The 18,534-nt window shown below is 42.4% G+C and overlaps 1 long non-coding RNA gene across 1 annotated transcript; it reads right to left on the bottom strand.

The window, feature by feature from the left end:
- Window positions 1-1,748: 1,748 nt before the first annotated feature.
- LOC124280318 lies at window positions 1,749-18,311 on the bottom strand. Its single transcript, XR_006899649.1, has 3 exons — window positions 18,301-18,311; window positions 2,541-2,547; window positions 1,749-1,884 (listed from the first exon to the last, which is right to left on the bottom strand). It is a non-coding gene; the product is annotated as an uncharacterized LOC124280318 (long non-coding RNA).
- Between the last annotated feature and the right edge of the window lie 223 nt (window positions 18,312-18,534).

Here is an 18,534-nt window from a genome sequence, read left to right on the forward strand (position 1 = left end):
TGTTTCTCCTTAGAAGCAATATCTTATCTGAACTGTAATTTCTTTGTAAAATGTCTGTAACATGATGCTGTATATGTACTTGTATTACTTGTATATGGGCCGGAGGCCTTAAGTACAATAAATATCTTTGACTTGACTTTGACATTTGGTCTTTCAGCAACCCATGCTTGTCTCCCCACCCGTGAAGATCCGGGTTACATTTGGTCTTCAGCAACCCATGCTTGTCTCCACCCGTGAAGATCCGTGTTACATTTGGTCTTCAGCAATCCATGCTTGTCTCCACCCGTGAAGATCCGGGTTACAATTGGTCTTCAGCATCCCATGCTTGTCTCCACCCGTGAAAATCCGGGTTACATTTGGTCTTTCAGCAACCCATGCTTGTCTCCACCCGTGAAGATCCGGGTTACATTTGGTCTTCAGCAATCCATGCTTGTCTCCACCCGTGAAAATCCGGGTTACATTTGGTCTTCAGCAACCCATGCTTGTCTCCACCCGTGAAGATCCGGGTTACGCATTTGGTCTTCAGCAACCCATGCTTGTCTCCACCCGTGAAGATCCGGGTTACATTTGGTCTTCAGCAACCCATGCTTGTCTCCACCCGTGAAAATCCGGGTTACATTTGGTCTTTAGCAACCCATGCTTGTCTCCACCCGTGAAGATCCGGGTTAGAATTGGTCTTCAGCAACCCATGCTGGTCGTAAGAGGCGACTAACAGGATCGGGAGGTCAGGCTCACTGACTTGGTTGACAGTGTGACACATGTCAGCATATCCCAATGGCGCAGATCGATGATCATGCTGTCAGTCACTGGATTGTCTGGTCCAGACATAACAGACAAAACACTGGCAAAGTAAACACCCTGAAGTATCCACTCATCCATTTTCTGCTGCAGACAAGGGAGAGATTGCGCGTTTTGGTGACCGATGACTAAAGGGCTTTCAGACACTGGTTTCAGTGTGTTTACTGATTGGTGTGTGTTCTAAAATTATTTAATTAAGTCATCGTTATATGCTTCAGCGCCCAGGCTGTCGATATTTTGATGATTTCAAAACTCCAAAACATTAGGTGTATCATAGGGATATGCGATACCTTTCTTAACCATACAAGACAAGTGTTCTTCAATTATTCAAGCAATATCTCAACATGAAACGCAAAGAATATACTCACATTATACCACGTTTTCATCGCGGCGAGCGAACGCTTATGTCCAGATCGATATCAACTAATTAGTTTACGTAGACCAGGACACTTGGAGGTGGGATCTGAACACAATGGAAGTATGACTTTGGAGGTAACATCCTAGAGACCATGTCCGTGGGTTATAGTTTATACTAGAGACACTGGAGGTAGAATCTACAGAGGTATAGACTATACCTCGTCTATGGAATCAGACAGACTCGGGGAGATGGACATGGAATCCATAAAAACCTGACATGTGAAAACATTTTACTGCCGCTTCAATTCCCCACTTGGTCCGGGGGGGTTGGTCGTTCGCATGTGCTCAAGATCATAGATTTCTGTCACGTAACGCCCCCTTCCATATTCAACCCAGTCTATAGTCTGTTGCAGTGAAAACGTACCTATGAATTCACTTTAAACAAAAAAGTAAATCAAATAAAGTGAAATTAAGATTGCGAATCCTCATACTTTTACCTTGCCAGTTGAACATTTAAATCTGAGAATTTTATTCAAATAAAAGTTGTAACAAACGATCATAGTTTCAAATCGCCATTATTGGTTTGTATTATAAGTGGGTACGCGCAGTAGTTGGAACAGTGAAACAAATGCACGTGCGGTGCGTGATGAGCGTTAACTTAGACTACCGTAGAAACCAACCCTTCTTGTTCTAGGGGTTTCATTTAATGAGCATACCCCCTGTGATACACTCATTCAGTCACTAGTAACTTTCACAGATGAAATAACGACTATTCCAAACTGGTTTCGATTTATCATTGCATGTCGTAGTCTCGCACACATGATACAGTTAGTGGATAATACCCGAGTAAGGTGCGTTTGTGTCCTCACAGCGAAACGTGTAATTCGCTCAAGGAGAGCACTCGTGTTGTCTTGTGTAGAAGTACCATTGTCTTTTTGAGTAACAGGTTGTCTAACATTTCAAGGGCCTTATATTCACGAAGGGGCACATTGCTGTGTTGCATGAACGCCTATGCTTCTCTGGTGTGTTTTCTCTGTCATTCTGTTCAGGGAATGATTAGCTAGATACTCTTATTTGATGAAACACGTGAAGATCCGGGTTAGAATTGGTCTTGAACAACCATGCTTGTCGAAAGAGGCGACTAACGGGATCAGGTGGTCAGACTCGCTGACTTGGTTGACACATGATCATATCCCAACTGATCGATGCTCATGGTGTCAATCACCGGAATGTCTGGTCCACACTAGAATATTTACAGACCGCCGTCATATTGCTGGAATATTTCTAAAATGGCGTTAATCCCACTTACTCACTCACTCTCACTCACTCATCTGGACTAATGCCTGTTTAATAGTGCTTGGTCTTTGGTACCGTGAGAATCGAACCACCGACCTTGGGTCTCCATACAGACGCTCCATCCACTATACAACGGAGTCTACTAAGTGGGGCTTTGGGGTAGTCTAGTGGTGAAGAAGACCCGGGTTCGATTCTCCGCATGGGTACAATGTGTGAAGCCCATTTCTGGTGTCCCCGCCCTGATGTTGCTGGAATATTGCTAAAAGCGGCGTAAGACTCACACACTCACTCACTTAATACAGACGTTCCTTCTCTCATGATTCTAATTTTATTCGTGTTCGAATTTTAGCATACTGTAATTTGAATCGGGCCCTAAACGAAGCTATTTCAGCGAAATGGCATATCAGAATGGATACATTATAACAGGATTATCAAGGATGGCTAAATTTGGAAATAATCCCTTTTATTCCAAACAAATAACTTTACAGCGGTCTCATTTTCTTTCAGTTATTATTTTATACCTGAAATAATGTTTAGCTGTTATCTTATAAACTGTCCTAGATTGTTTCAGGTTTATACCATTCTGTAATTCGTTTTATTGCCACTTAGGAATATCATTTCATTTGACGGACAAAGGGTTAAATCTTTATGATATATTTAGATAAGAGTTAAGAGCTGAAATAACAACATATCCTGCCCGTGATCACAGTACGCTGAAACTGTTTTACATGCACTTACTCCTTAATTCACCTAGCAGGTCGCCGTTCAATCAATAATAATGTATATCAGTGTTTGTCTTCTTTTTTAAGGAGGGGGCACACCTATCAGGAAAACAGTACTGAAGCTGAAATTAACACTAAGGTGAGATGAGAGTGGTATTAATGTTTTCCTTTGGGCGATATTATCTGCCTGTCGCGTCCTCTCTGTTTGAATATCTTACAATGAAACATCCTCGACTTCGACTGCTAGCGGGATTGGCGGACCAAGGAAATTGGAGTGTATAGGTTTTGTTGCTTCGAGGCGTTTACTTGGGAATGTTTTGAGATAAAATGTTTATAAATGAGCACCGTAACACGCGTCCGATTGGTACATGGTGTCTACCCCTCAGTAGTTGAAGGCTGGGACGTAGATATTTTGTATTACTTAGTTTAAGCAAATCAATGTATTCTAAAAGGCTATCGCCCTCGTACGGGATGACCCGGGTGCGTTTAGGCGACGTGTTTCTAATGTAACGTAAAAATATAAACACGTTTTCATTTGTTTGTGCTCTTGAATACTGTACACTTCAAGCAATATGCATGAAAACGTATCACGGACTTTGTTTGGTTTGTTTGTTGCTAAACGCCGCACTCAGCAATGTTCCAGCTACATGGCAGCGGTTTGTAAATAATCGATTCTGGACTAAACAATCCAGTGATCAACAGCACGAGCATCGATCTGCGTAACTGGGATACAATGAAATGTATCAACCAAGTCAGCGAGCCTGACCACCTAATCCCGTTAGTCGCCTGTTACGCCACATACAGCAAATATGCGTTGCTGAAGACCAATTTTAACCCAATTCAGAGTAACCATTAACGGAATAGGGTTCGAACCTGGATCCCGGATGATGAAGAGACACAACATTAGGCCAACTTGATACTACTGAGAACATATGGATTCCGCACGTGTGAATTACATGTTAAAGAAGCGGTGTTGAGTTACACGTGTGAATATCGGCGGTGCTGTTACACGTGTGGAGGTGCGGGGGTGTGATCCCTGTTGGCTTCAAACCCATTTCACTCACTTATCCGCGGTTTCTAAAGGTAATATACTCTGATTCTAGTATCAACCCAGTGTGCCTTTGTTTGAGTTGTCAGATTTTTTTTGCTTCATACGCTGCACGTATAAGTGCACCCATACTGGAGACCCGTACGTTAAGAATAACATTTCACATTTACCTACGCCCAACCTGTCTAGCTAGATACACAATTACACACGTTGTACAAAAAACACGTAGGAATAAATGTGCTTTTATGATTTCAAAATCCAGTTCGTGTGTGTCAATGCAAAAGAATGCTGATTATGATCCATTAAAATAAGATATAAATGTATAATTAAGTTTCATTCACATGTTCTTAAATAAAACAGTCACAGACATAAAAGTTTAAACCCTGGCAGGTCGATGACTATGTAGAGAATGTTGTTCATTGCAAGTCGGATGTCATTCAGAGCGTCCCTGCCGGTGGTGGATGCTGCCGTACAACCACGCTGTAGATGTCGTCGACAGAGATGACATGTTTAAGTGTCACCCTGTCATCCTGATCTGAGGAAACCAAGTTTTGATGAGCGACAGATACACGAACCTGGCAGTGGTGTGGGGGATCTTGACGTCTAGGTTGAATTGCTCTTGGATATAACCATCATATAATCGTGTCAAAAGATCATAACGTTAAAACGTGTTTGGGTGGGTGGATCTTATTAAACACTGCAATCAACAATATTACAGCTGTGTCATAGTCGAGTATGTCCCCCTGCGACATATGTAGGAGTTCGAATCCCAGATTCGTCCTGAGTATGTTTCGCGGTTTGTCTACACCAGACGGGTTTAACAAAGTTATAAGAATTGCTTCAGTTGGGGCTTTACTCTCTTGTATCATGTTGCTCTCATGTCTCACTTTACATACACACAATGATAAACCTGAAATAATGCTCAAAACGATATTAAACCCAATTCACTCACAGTTTTGGACCAGGGAAACCAGTGACAAATCACGAGCAATCGGGATTCGACAAAAACCCTGTGAGCTGAGTCACAGAACCAGATCATCCGCACATCTCTGATCATGCACACGGCAAGAAACCTGTCTGCATCTGCCCCTGTCTGAATGTCTGTATGTGTCTGTTCCTATTTGTCTGAATGTCTGTATGTGTCTGTTCCTATATGTCTGAATGTCTGTATGTGTCTGTTCCTATATGTCTGAATGTCTGTATGTGTCTGTTCCTATGTGTCTGAATGTCTGTATGTGTCTGTTCCTATATGTCTGAATGTCTGTATGTGTCTGTTCCTATTTGTCTGAATGTCTGTATGAATCTGTCTCTGTGTGTCTGAATGTCTGTATGTGTCTGTTCCTATGTGTCTGAATGTCTGTATGTGTCTGTTCCTATATGTCTGAATGTCTGTATGTGTCTGATCCTATATGTCTGAATGTCTGTATGTGAATGTCTGTATGTGTCTGTTCCTAGATGTCTGTCTGTCTGTGTCTGTTCCTATATGTCTGAATGTCTGTATGTGTCTGTTCTATGTGTCTGAATATGTCTGAATGTCTGTATGTGTCTGTTCCTATATGTCTGAATGTCTGTATGTGTCTGTTCCTATATGTCTGAATGTCTGTATGTGTCTGTTCCTATATGTGTCTGTTCCTATGTCTGAATGTCTGTATGTGTCTGTTCCTATATGTCTGAATGTCTGTATGTGTCTGTTCCTATATGTCTGAATGTCTGTATGTGTCTGTTCCTATGTGTCTGAATGTCTGTATGTGTCTGTTCCTATATGTCTGAATGTCTGTATGTGTCTGTTCCTATGTCTGAATGTCTGTATGTGTCTGTTCCTATGTGTCTGAATGTCTGTATGCGTCTGTTCCTATGTGTCAGAATGTCTGTATGTGTCTGTTCCTATGTTTGAATGTCTGTATGAATGTCTGTGTCTGTGTGTCTGAATGTCTGTTTGAGTCTGTATGTTCGTCTGCGTCTCTTCCTATGTGTCTGAATGTCTGTATGTGTCTGTTCCTTTGTGTCTGTATGTCTGTCTGAATGTCTGTAAGTGTCTGTTCCTATTTGTCTGAATGTCGGTATGTGTCTGTTCCTATTTGAATGTCTGTATGAATCTGTCTCTGTGTTTCCGAATGTCCGTCTGTATCTGTATGCTCGTATTTGACTTCATGTGTGCCCGTATGAATTTGTCCCTGTGTCTACATTCCTGCCTATATCAAACTGCCTCTGTGGTGTAGTGGTTAGAACGTCCGCCCGTCCGATCCCCGACCACGTCATACCAAAAGAAGTTAAATATGGTACTTGTTGGTCCCTGCCTGGAGCTCGGCATAAATGGGTACAACAAGGACTGGTCGGCTCCGAGTCAGTATAATGTGTCTGAGTGGGGTCTTCATGCTTAAACCCGTGAAGATCCGGGGTACAATAGGTCTTCAGCAACCCATGTGCTTGCCACAAAAAGCGACTAGGCTTATCGTAAGAAACGACTAACGGGATCGGGTGGTCAGACTCGCTGACTTGGTTGACACATGTCATTGGTTCCCAGTTGCGCAGATCGATGCTCATGCTGTTGATCACTGGATTGTCTGGTCCAGACTCGATTATTTACAGACCGCCGCCATATGGCTGGAATATTGCTGAGTGCGGCGTAAAACTAAACCTCAATCACTCACTCACTCTTAATTGCGGCATGGTATCTCGGTGAGCTAGCACTATAAAACCAGATTAAGTCTGGGCTAGTACACACAGCCACACACACGCATGCACGTCGTCATATGAGCGAAATATTCTTAAGTACGACGTTAACCCCACTTCACCTGCCTGTATCTATCTAATTCTCTCTTACTGTATTTATATGCAATATACATTTTTAGCTTTTGTGCCCGGCCAGATATACACAATACACAGCACATCTGCCGATGTAATCCAGATGACTATTCATATATCTACTGGTCCACATGTGTCTGTCAATCCGTCATCTCCTGATAACAGGTTGTCCGTTACTTCCGCCCCTGTCTCTCTGTCTTGTCTATTTACATATCCCTCGCTAATACCACCTGTCTCGTCCTTTATCCGCCCCCAATACCGTCTGTCCGTTCAAGTACTTTTCATAAAAGCCATATAACATGTTTTCATGCGACTAAAGTGAATCTGTCAGTCATGTTACATCCTGACAGTTTAACTAGAGTCACGTGACTCACAAGACTTACTTTTAAAAAATCTCCAAACAACAACAAAATATGTTTTTAAACAATCCCTTAAAAAATACAATCCCCAATACATGTTACATGAATGATACAAAGACATGCATGTTTTTTGCTGTTTAATTGTTAGTTTAACGCCACATTCAGCAGCTTTCCATCCATATGGTGACTGTATGTACAGCCTGGTCAAGACAATCCAGTGATCGACGTCATGACCAACAATCCTCGAAGCTGGGACACAGTGACCTAGGCCTACATCAAGCAGTTCATCTTGCCTGACAACCAGATCCTGTTACTCGCATCTTGAGTGAGTGAGTCAATGAGTACGCCGCCTTTAGCAATATTCCAGCAATATCACATCAGAAATGGGTTTTACACATTGTACCCATGTGGGGAATCGAACCCGGGTCCTTGGCGAACGCTTTGCCCACCAGGCTGCCACACCGCCCATGAATATATGATTCTTAACAACTCTTCAAGCATCAATACCCAAACTATACTGAACCACAAAAGAAACGTCGCTTTGCAAAACCAAATGCAAAATGTTGTTCTTGCAAGGTGGTGTTTTTATTATGTTTGTACCGTTTTCTAAACATGTTTTTCAATCCAAATTGACAGTTATTACCAACATCAGTGTTTCTGATGAAAACGCATATCGACCAAACGCACCGAAAAAGGCAGACATGGTAAAAGGTTCCGTACGACATTCGTGAAAATGAAACTGCATGTGCATGTCGTCATAACCCTACCAATGAAAGCGGGTCCCAAGCTCGCCTGAAATCATTTTGGTTTTGACACAACCACCATGCCACGTCTTACGAGAGAACCAAGTCGTGCGACGATTTCAAGTTGTCCAGACTGCACGAAGGGAAGCCAATCATTTTAATGTTCATGTTAGGACAGCAGGAGTGGTATCAGGTCACTAAGAGCATTCAAGACCGTCAACGCAGTGGGCGACCTTCAGTAACATCACAACGTCAAGAATGACAGGCTGTGCGCAACCATCTGCAGGATCGCTTCCCCAGAGCGACGGAAACAGCACGCCAGACCATTTCTGACTCAAAACAGACCCATCAGTGCCGATACAGTGCGTCGACGTTTGCGCTGAAGAAACCTCTGCTGTCACAGATCATATCGTAGTCCTGTCCCCACCGCTCATCACCGCCAAACCGGCCAAAATGGGCAACTCAGCATCGAAATTAAGGTTATCGACAATGGAGAACTGTGCTGTTATCTCATGGAAGCCGATATTGTGTTTCGACAGTCGATGGCAGAGTGAGAGTATGGCGAGGGCGTGGTGAAATGTTTTCCAATGATTGTATTGTTGAAAGAGACTCGTGGGGTGGTCCAAACATCATTGTGTGGGGTGCAATCGGTCTGAACAATTAGTTGACACCGTGGTGTTCCAGAATCTTGGTCCAGGATGAGGAAATGACATGACAGCTGCTCGCTATATTGATTAAATCATAAGACCCCACGTTGTACCACATTTCGGACGTTACAGAAATCACATCTTCCAGCAAGACAACGGTCGTGCCCACACTGCCAGAGCAACATTGGACTTCCTAAGACAACATGGCATCCAAACCCTACAATACCCTGCACTCAGTCCGAATTTAAGTCCAGTAGAACACCTTTGGGACGAGATTCAAAGAAGACTGAATGGCCTCCAACCAAGGCCGACAACTGCGGCTGGACTCGATCAGGCATTTCGCAGAGTATAGACCCAAGTGCGTATGGCCTTCATCCACCGGCTAATTCATTCCATGTACAGACGAGGCAACGATTTCATCGATGCTCATAGAGACCACACGCGCTGCTGACTTAATGGGGTATCTTAATGGTACCATTTTTGGTGATTTGTTTGTGTGAACTCTAAATGTGATTCCCGAAAATGTGTTAACCATAATTGTCCAAGTTTTAACCCAGTCCTCCTATTTGATTGTTAATTAGAGTGAATTAAAGTGTGTGCTTTAAGAAACCCCTATTACTGCGACATTTCTTTTGTGGGTCAGTATATAATAGTAAACTAAAGAGTGAATGGGTATATGGGTATAATTTGAATCCGTATTCAGTTATATTCAAGAAACAAGAACAGCAGAAATTGGCTTCACGCGGTGTTCCCATCTGGAGAATCGAACCCGTGATATCAGCTTTATAACCCAGCTTCCAAACCACCATATATGTTAAGTAAGTGTTTATCCATATCCTACTTTAACAATCAACTTGTCTGGTCAATGATTTTGAGTTTTAGAATTGGAGACGAGCGAATTGTTTCAAGCATTTTCGGGAAACAATTAGAAATCAAGCAGACGACCCCATACTGCCTCGCAATGTCCAGAGAAATCGTGAAGTCACAGAAGAGACATTTTAACAAGAGATCTTCGAGATCTCCTCAGATCAAAGATAACTTCATTGTTACGTTACCCGCAAGATTACCCACCTGGACATTTCCAGCGATTCTAATTGGCACGGGATTCCATGACGTCACATCCGGTGTTTACGGATATCGTCTGTTGTTCTTTTTCCGCTATTCGTTTGGCGCCAGTCGGAACAGGCAGATAAACAACACAGTGCCACATTGTAAACTTCTGATGGACAATACTGAATAGAACAGTCCAATGGACGTGAATGGTGTGAAACACAGCAGAAACAGTGCTGAGATCCTTGATTTATGCCGAAGAGCGCGACCTCTTTTGGACTGTTTGATTTGGACAGACGAAACAAAACGATCTGAGACGAGACGTACGTAACAAAGAAATGAGGTTCTACCCCAAATAAACAGATTTATCGCATTCCTTGAGACGTGTTTAATATAAATACCTCGAGAAAGTGGCTAACGGTGACTGCCAAACGCAAGGGATAGCTGATAATGTTTCGTGATTCGTAGCAAGTCCACATGAGGGTACTAAGCAGAAAGCAAGAGAACTTTTAAAGGAAGTGGGCGGTGGGAAGGGCCAGAGTTGTGGAGGCGGGAGCACATATTTTTTTAAGCCCAAACTGAGTCAAACATGAAGATACCTTTCGTGAGGTAGCACACATGTGATAAAATTATGTAACATTTTCCTGAATTTGTAACACTGGTATGTTCAGCGTTCGGAAATCTTGATTCACTTCTGAAAAAATGACGGAAATCCCCGGATGATTCTCTGCCATTGTGTCGCGAAGACTTGTTGTTCATTATATCAACCACTAGTTTTTCGGACCAAGATTCGATTCTTGTTAAAAATGCCAATAATCCCCAAAATGATTGTACCCTAGAAGACATGTTCATGATATCAATCACGGGCCCTTACTCCAATATCAACAGGCCGCCGTGGCCTAATATGTTATTGACTGTCGCGTAAAACACCCATGAACATCCGAGTTCGAATCTGGCCTTCAGCAACCAGAGCTTGTCATACTTATTGAAAGTGATTTGACACAGCATAAACTCACCTCAGCTCAGTCGAGCAGCAGGTTTCTGTAAATCTGGATTTGGTTTTAATATTGTGAGACTGGCAGACAGAAACATGTTGATATAGCAGAATAGCTGTTTTGTAGTATCACTTGGGACACACACACACACACGCGCACGCACACACACACACACGCGCACACGCACACACACAACCCCCAAAAACTAGCAGTATCTCGAGAGGATATATATGTCTATATACATCAGAAACTAGCAGTATCTCGAGGGGGGTTATATATGTATATATGCATCAGAAGCTGTAGAAGTATATGGCGAGAGGATATATATGTCTATATACATCAGAAACTAGCAGTATCTCTAGGGGATATTTGTATATATGCATCAGAAGCTGTAGAAGTTACAGGCGAGAGGATATATATGTCTATATACATCAGAAACTAGCAGTATCGAGGGGATATATATGTATATATGCATCAGAAGCTGTAGAAGTATATGACGAGAGGATATATATGTCTATATACATCAGAAACTAGCAGTATCTCGAGGGGATATATATGTATATATGCATCAGAAGCTGTAGAAGTATATGGCGAGAGGATATATATGTCTATATACATCAGAAACTAGCAGTATCTCGAGGGGATATATATGTATATATGCATCAGAAGCTGTAGAAGTATATGGCGAGAGGATATATATGTCTATATACATCAGAAACTAGCAGTATTGAGGGGGGTTATATATGTATATATGCATCAGAAGCTGTAGAAAGTATATGGCGAGAGGATATATATGTCTATATACATCACAAACTAGCAGTATCGAGGGGGGTTATATAACTCCACCGTTTGTTATATACACTCCGACGCCGTTGAAACATTGGAAATCTACTCATGGAAACAAATAAGGAAACACATGAAAGTACAAGTGTTCCTTTATGATTTTCCAGGTTTCTTCAAAGGGTATGTATTGCACTGTGAGTGAAATTCTGGAAATAAATAAAGGAACACTTGTAATTCATGTGTTCCCTTATTTCTTTCAATGAGTATATTTCATAATTTCGTTTCGTCTGTGCCAATCACAATACAGCGTAACATATTTCATGAAACCCTCTCTACGTGTACAACATCTTTGACATAAGCTCATAAGTGACTTGTTCCCCGGTAAAGAGATCTCTGATACCTTCTCTGCGGTAGTGTTAATCTTTATTTCATACCTGCCTGGCGGATCTATTTTCTGCAAAACGTTTTGACAAGCGCATACGTATGACATATATTTTTCTCTTGTGTCAAAACGGTTTAATGAATAATATGAATAAAAGGGATGGCATCTTGTACTTGCAAAAGGATTTGACGTTAAGGGCCTATTTATCAACACTTTCCGCTTGATGGGTGTGCAGTTTGATAAATCGGGGCCTTGCATTGATGTTTAATATCGGAGCGCGTGTCTCAAGACCTTAGTTTCTGTATTAGAGGCTGAGCCTTGGCGCCTCCATGTCTCGTGACGTCATATATCACGTGATGTTATGTCATTTATTTTATTGAGGGAAGGTGTCAAAAACGTGCTATAAATTTTCATTGGATGGTATTGATAGCCTGTAGTCGGTCGACCGTACGGCGGTGCTGCTGATGTTGAGGAACAACACCACCAGTATGTTCCGACTGAATAACATATCATGACTATACGGAATGGTCTATATCATGTTTCCAATGATTTCAACCGTGCTTCTTTCCCATTAATTCACGAGCTTAAGGTTTGTGACAAAAAATACACACATAAAGTTTTCGTTATTAAAACACGCTTTCGATGTAAACATATTCAATATTATACATACATAAGCGTATAAAATGTAAACAAATACTCAGTTGATATTAAATAAATGTAGCTAAAGCCCATACAAATTAACCTATTTTAGAATGTAAGTCCTGAAACATATCATACGGCTTTGATAAGAGTGCAAAGCGATTGAATGAAAGACCTTTGGGTTTCTTTTGATGCTTGTACACTCACTGACAAACAAACCAGAGCTGGAAATTAATTGATAGGTTTACACTTACCGCGTCCAGTGCCTGAACGGGAGCAGTTCATTTGTATGACAACCAGTCTGTTTTCTGGAAATGTTTTTGTTTATTTTCTTTAAAAATCCCGACACAAACTCATGTATTTCCATTATTAATGGATTAACTTAAAAAATCCAAAACAACAACAGATAGAAAATCAACGAAGAAAGCAAAAATATCCCTCCCCTACCCTCTTCATAAGACTGACAAACAATGAGAAGACCCCACTAAATATAAAACAAACCAAATTACGTAACAAAATAAAAATCGCAAACAAAAACGTAAAACATGTCAAACTCTCACAGTATCAAATGGTTCGTCCATTACAAAGATAAGAGCCATCTACCTTCAGTTGTTGGTGATCAATAGCCCATTTTTACATTGTATTGTCCAAAATAGTTTTCCACTTTTAAAGATATCAGGGGCGGATACAGCTTTTTGAGAAAGGGGGTGCACACAATCGAGAAAGGAGGGATGCACACTATTGAGAAAGGAGGGATGCACACTATTGAGAAAGGAGGGATGCACACTATTGAGAAAGGAGGGATGCACACTATCGAGAAAAAGGAGGGAGAAAGGAGGGGTGCACACTATTGAGAGAAAGGAGGGATGCACACTATTGAGAAAGGAGGGCTGCACACTATTGAGAAAGGAGGGCTGCACACTATTGAGAAAAAGGGGATGCACACTATTGAGAAAAAGGAGGGCTGCACAAGGAAAGGAGGGATGCACACTATCGAGAAAGGAGGGATGCACACTATTGAGAAAGGAGGGATGCACACTATCGAGAAAGGAGGGATGCACACTATTGAGAAAGGAGGGATGCACACTATCGAGAAAGGAGGGATGCACACTATTGAGAAAGGAGGGGTGCACACTATTGAGAAAAAGGAGGGCTGCACACTATTGAGAAAAAGGGGGGCTGCACACTATTGAGAAAGGAGGGATGCACACTATTGAGAGCACACTATCGAGAAAGGAGGGCTGCACACTATCGAGAAAGAGGGGCTGCACACTATTGAGAAAAGGAGGGCTGCACACTATTGAGAAAAGGAGGGCTGCACACTATTGAGAAAAGGAGGGCTGCACACTATTGAGAAAAGGAGGGCTGCACACTATTGAGAGGAAAAGGAGGGCTGCACACTATTGAGAAAGGAGGGCTGCACACTATTGAGAAAGGAGGGCTGCACACTATTGAGAAAAGAGGGGCTGCACACTATTGAGAAAGGAGGGCTGCACACTATTGAGAAAGGAGGGCTGCACACTATTGAAAGGAGGGCTGCACACTATTGAGAGAAAGGAGGGCTGCACACTATTGAGAAAGGAGGGCTGCACACTATCGAGAAAGGAGGGCTGCACACTATTGAGAAAGGAGGGCTGCACACTATTGAGAAAAAGGGCTGCACACTATTGAGAAAGGAGGGGTGACACTATTGAGAAAGAAGGGCTGCACACTATTGAGAAAGGAGGGCTGCACAAGGAAAGGGATGCACACTATTGAGAAAGGAGGGATGCACACTATTGAGAAAGGAGGGATGCACACTATTGAGAAAGGAGGGATGCACACTATTGAGAAAGGAGGGATGCACACTATTGAGAAAGGAGGGATGCACACTATTGAGAAAGGAGGGATGCACACTATTGAGAAAAGGGGGCTGCACACTATTGAGAAAGGAGGGGTGCACACTATCGAGAAAGGAGGGGTGCACACTATCGAGAAAGGAGGGATGCACACTATTGAGAAAGGAGGGATGCACACTATTGAGAAAGGAGGGATGCACACTACTGACTCGATGACTGGTTATTTAACTACTTGTATTTAGTGTGTATATGTACAATCTTTCTTGTCACTATATGGCTGAATTTGCCGAGGTGACGTTAAATATTAACTCACTCACTCACTCACTCACAAAGATAAGAAGAAGGGAATAAATGAGAGGATTTATAAGGTTTTTACTTAAATCGGCAACGATTGCATATTACATGAAAAAGTGATTTAGTTAATCTAGCCATACCCTGCTGGATTGCCCCCAGCTATACCGCAAATGGCCGTGTAGACTTTGTCAAAAGATTCGTCAATCTAGTTTTAGGATGATATATTGTCCCGGACATTTTCTTCCGTGTGTGGGTTGATTGATGAGGCAAAAACTATTTCTATAAATCCTCCTAATACTGTATATTAATTAGAGGAAATAGATGCCAGAAATTAGGCGCTATTTGACGAAGACATCTTACGTGATTGAAAGTCGACGTCGCGAATCAAGAATGTCGCGTCATGACGTCAAAGAGTTGTCGCCCCTTGGTGTACAAGTATGTACAGATCAAGATTCAAGCTGATTATGAGTCTCGGTTTGTCAGGTCATCAAAATGGTCTGTCCTGTCGGGTGACATACAACAGACAGATTGTTTATTCAAGTCTCGCCTGGTTACAATAGACATTATAAATTCTAAACATACATAAAACAGATAAAATGTAACAAGCCACTCTATGTAAGAGTTATGAAAGACTGTAAAAATATAAAATTAATCACAGAAGCTATTAAATATATCACAGTAGCAAATAAGATACAAAATTCACATATCATATGCAACACTCTGTGTTATAACAGAAATAATGCCATTGCTTGTAGGATCCTTATACTTTTGATTGGTCCGCCTCCGCTAGCAAACCATTTGCCTGGCAATATGGGTATAGATCTGCATTATGACACATGTAACTTCTCGTCAAGCCTCACTATTGTCCACACACGGACGCCATTATATCCACCGAATACTCGTGTCATCGTATCCCAATTACGTAGATCGATGCTCGTGATGTTGATCACTGGATTGTCTGATCTAGACTCGATTATTAACACACCGCCGCCATATAGTTGGAATTTTGCTGAGTGCGGCATAAACTCACTCACTAGTCTAATGAGGGGAATGGGGTGGGTGGGTGTGTATCATGGGGAGAGTGGGTGTGTATCATGGGGTACTGGGGACCTTTTGTTCCCAGGATTCCTCATTATATTCCGCTCAGTACTTCTCAACGGGGACTAGCGTGGGGTACCCGTCACGTTCAGTGTTCAGGGGTACAAGTTAACGTTTGTGCCCAGGACTCACACTAACAAGCTGGGGATCTATTCCACTGAGGATTCGCCATAGGGGACAAGCAGTGGTTATTGATACTGAATTTGCAGTATTACATTAACTGTAATCACTGGATTGTCTGGTCCAGACTCAGTTATTTACAGACCGCCGTCGGCGGTACATATGTATAGCTTGAATATTGCTGAGTGCGCGCTACACAACAACCAACCAACATCATCCACATATTTGTCTTTAATCCTCAATTTTGACGACTTTATTGTGAAGATATAAACGTCACATTCAAATACCTTTACAACGTCAAAACTACGTGCTTCAACATCGGCGATTCCCATTGGCTGAAACTGACGTCTGCCTTGACGAGAGTTTAATGGAATTCTCACAGTAGATATAAAAAAACATGCTGGAATGCCGGATGAAACGTTGATATTACCGCCATGTAATTGATCTGCACGAGCAGAGACAGATTCCGTGAATTGCTGCCTCGTTAGCTTACCTGTGATTAGGGAGATTAGGGACCTTCCGTCATTGGGATTACTGAAGGGGGAGAATGTCAACAACAGCATGGGATGGTTTCGTCATTGGTTTTTAAGAGCGCGCACGTGTGTGCGTGTGCGTGTGCGTGTGCGTGTGCGTGTGGGAGACAGAGAGACTTTGGGTTGACACCGCTTTTAGTGAGTGAGCGAGTTTAGTTTCACGCCGCACTCAGCAATATTCCAGCTCTATGGCGGCGGTCTGTAAATAATCGAGTCTGACCAGACAATCCAGTGACCAACTGCATGAGCATCGATCAACGCAGTTGGGAACCGATGACATGTGTCAACCAAGCCAGCGAACCTGACAACCCGATCCCGCTAGTCGCCTCATACGACAAGCATGGGTTACTGAAGATCAGTTATAATCCGGATCTTCACGGGTTAGACGCCCCTTGGAGCAGTATTCCAGGTATATCGCTCCCTGTCAGCTTGATGCAGGTGTGCAGCCATTAAGTTAGTCTGGTCTCAACCGTGTATCGCTTTGCTGAATCCAAATCAGGCACTAGATGATGACCAACCTAGAATCATTATCGGTACGAACTGGGATTCGAACACACTATTATAGGATCCTGGTACTGCGAACTGTAGCGCTTGTCTACAATGTGCCCAAGTTGTAAACCGATTTTGACTAATTTTAGAAAGCTCTGTCAACGACAAATGTCACTTGTTCAATGTTTTTTGTATATAACATGAGTATTATTAGTGGTATGAATACACAGATTTACCAGTTCTCTCCCTTTGTCGTGCCAGCATCGACCTGATCGGGGCCATAGTTTGCCGTGCTGATGTTTTCACCAAAATGGTCGAGGTCTGAGACCTCCTTGTGAATTTCACCTGTAATGTGTGTAGACACGTCTGATATTCCTGAAATGCTGTCAAAACAGAGTTGTTTCGGAAGACCTAGACTAAGGCTTAGTCTCTGAATATATATAATTTTGATAGTAACAAACAAGCCCATTTATATTGAAAAGGAGCCCTAGGGAGACCAGAGATTCAGAACCTGAGGAAGTCTAGACTTGCTTTATTTAGGGCTTTAGCACTGCAGAGAGGGCTTGGCAGTGGGGAAATGTGAGACAGACTACGGAAGACCCTAAAGCCATGACTTGGCCCTTCCGCCTCTAAAACATTGTTTGACGCACCCATGGGCCTCCCTCGAGCGTTGAACTGATTTTTATGCAGAAACACCCTTTTTGAAACGTAGATTAAATGGTCAAATACATGGTCATTTTGTCTACTTGAATACTCGATCCCCATCATATAGAAAGTCCATTTTCCCTGGGTTTTCGTGGTTGAACTTGTGTCCAGTGACCTATGCCACGCGCGTAGCAAGCCATTTTTTCGTGTAAGCCCGATAGGTTGCAAAGCTTTATATTTAGATAGTATTGAGGGTTTGTCCAACCTATTTAGCAAAAATCATGTGTAAGCCCGGGCTTTTTTCTTATAATGGTAGCTACGTCCCTGTCTGCTCATCGAAAGAGGTGACTAAAATGAACGGGTGACGGTATATAGCAATAGCAAATGATTCATGTCACTAATATGCCAAACCCAGTCTGTTATTGATGGACAGCAGTGATAAAGCTGAATTATTGGTGACTGGGCCGTGTGGTGATGAAGTGCAAAGATGATATCATCATTTCTACAAACTTTTTAATAGTTTTATAGTCATGTCTGATACACACCGCAGTCCATTGGCTGCTGTTGGTTGGTCTGAATGCCGCGACGGTACAATCAGTTTTGGCCTTCCAATCAAATGACACTAACGTGCGAGATAAATTGTACGGGAATTTACTGACAAGAGCGATTCCTTGCAGATACTACGGTAATCGAGAGATAAAAGTTATTATTATATAATTGGTAGCGGGACAGCAAAATCTGTCTATGAGATCAAACCCTATCTTTGTCGAGTGACGATAAACTCATATCACTCCCGAGTGATGATATCGTATATCGCTACGGGTCAAAGTTCAAGGCCACTTCATGGGTCAAGGCCAAAGTGAATCATCCTACAATGACGCGGGACTTGCACG

Source organism: Haliotis rubra, unplaced genomic scaffold (assembly GCF_003918875.1).
Source record: "Haliotis rubra isolate DU_JTF1 unplaced genomic scaffold, ASM391887v1 Scf265, whole genome shotgun sequence".
Lineage (NCBI taxonomy): Eukaryota > Metazoa > Mollusca > Gastropoda > Lepetellida > Haliotidae > Haliotis > Haliotis rubra.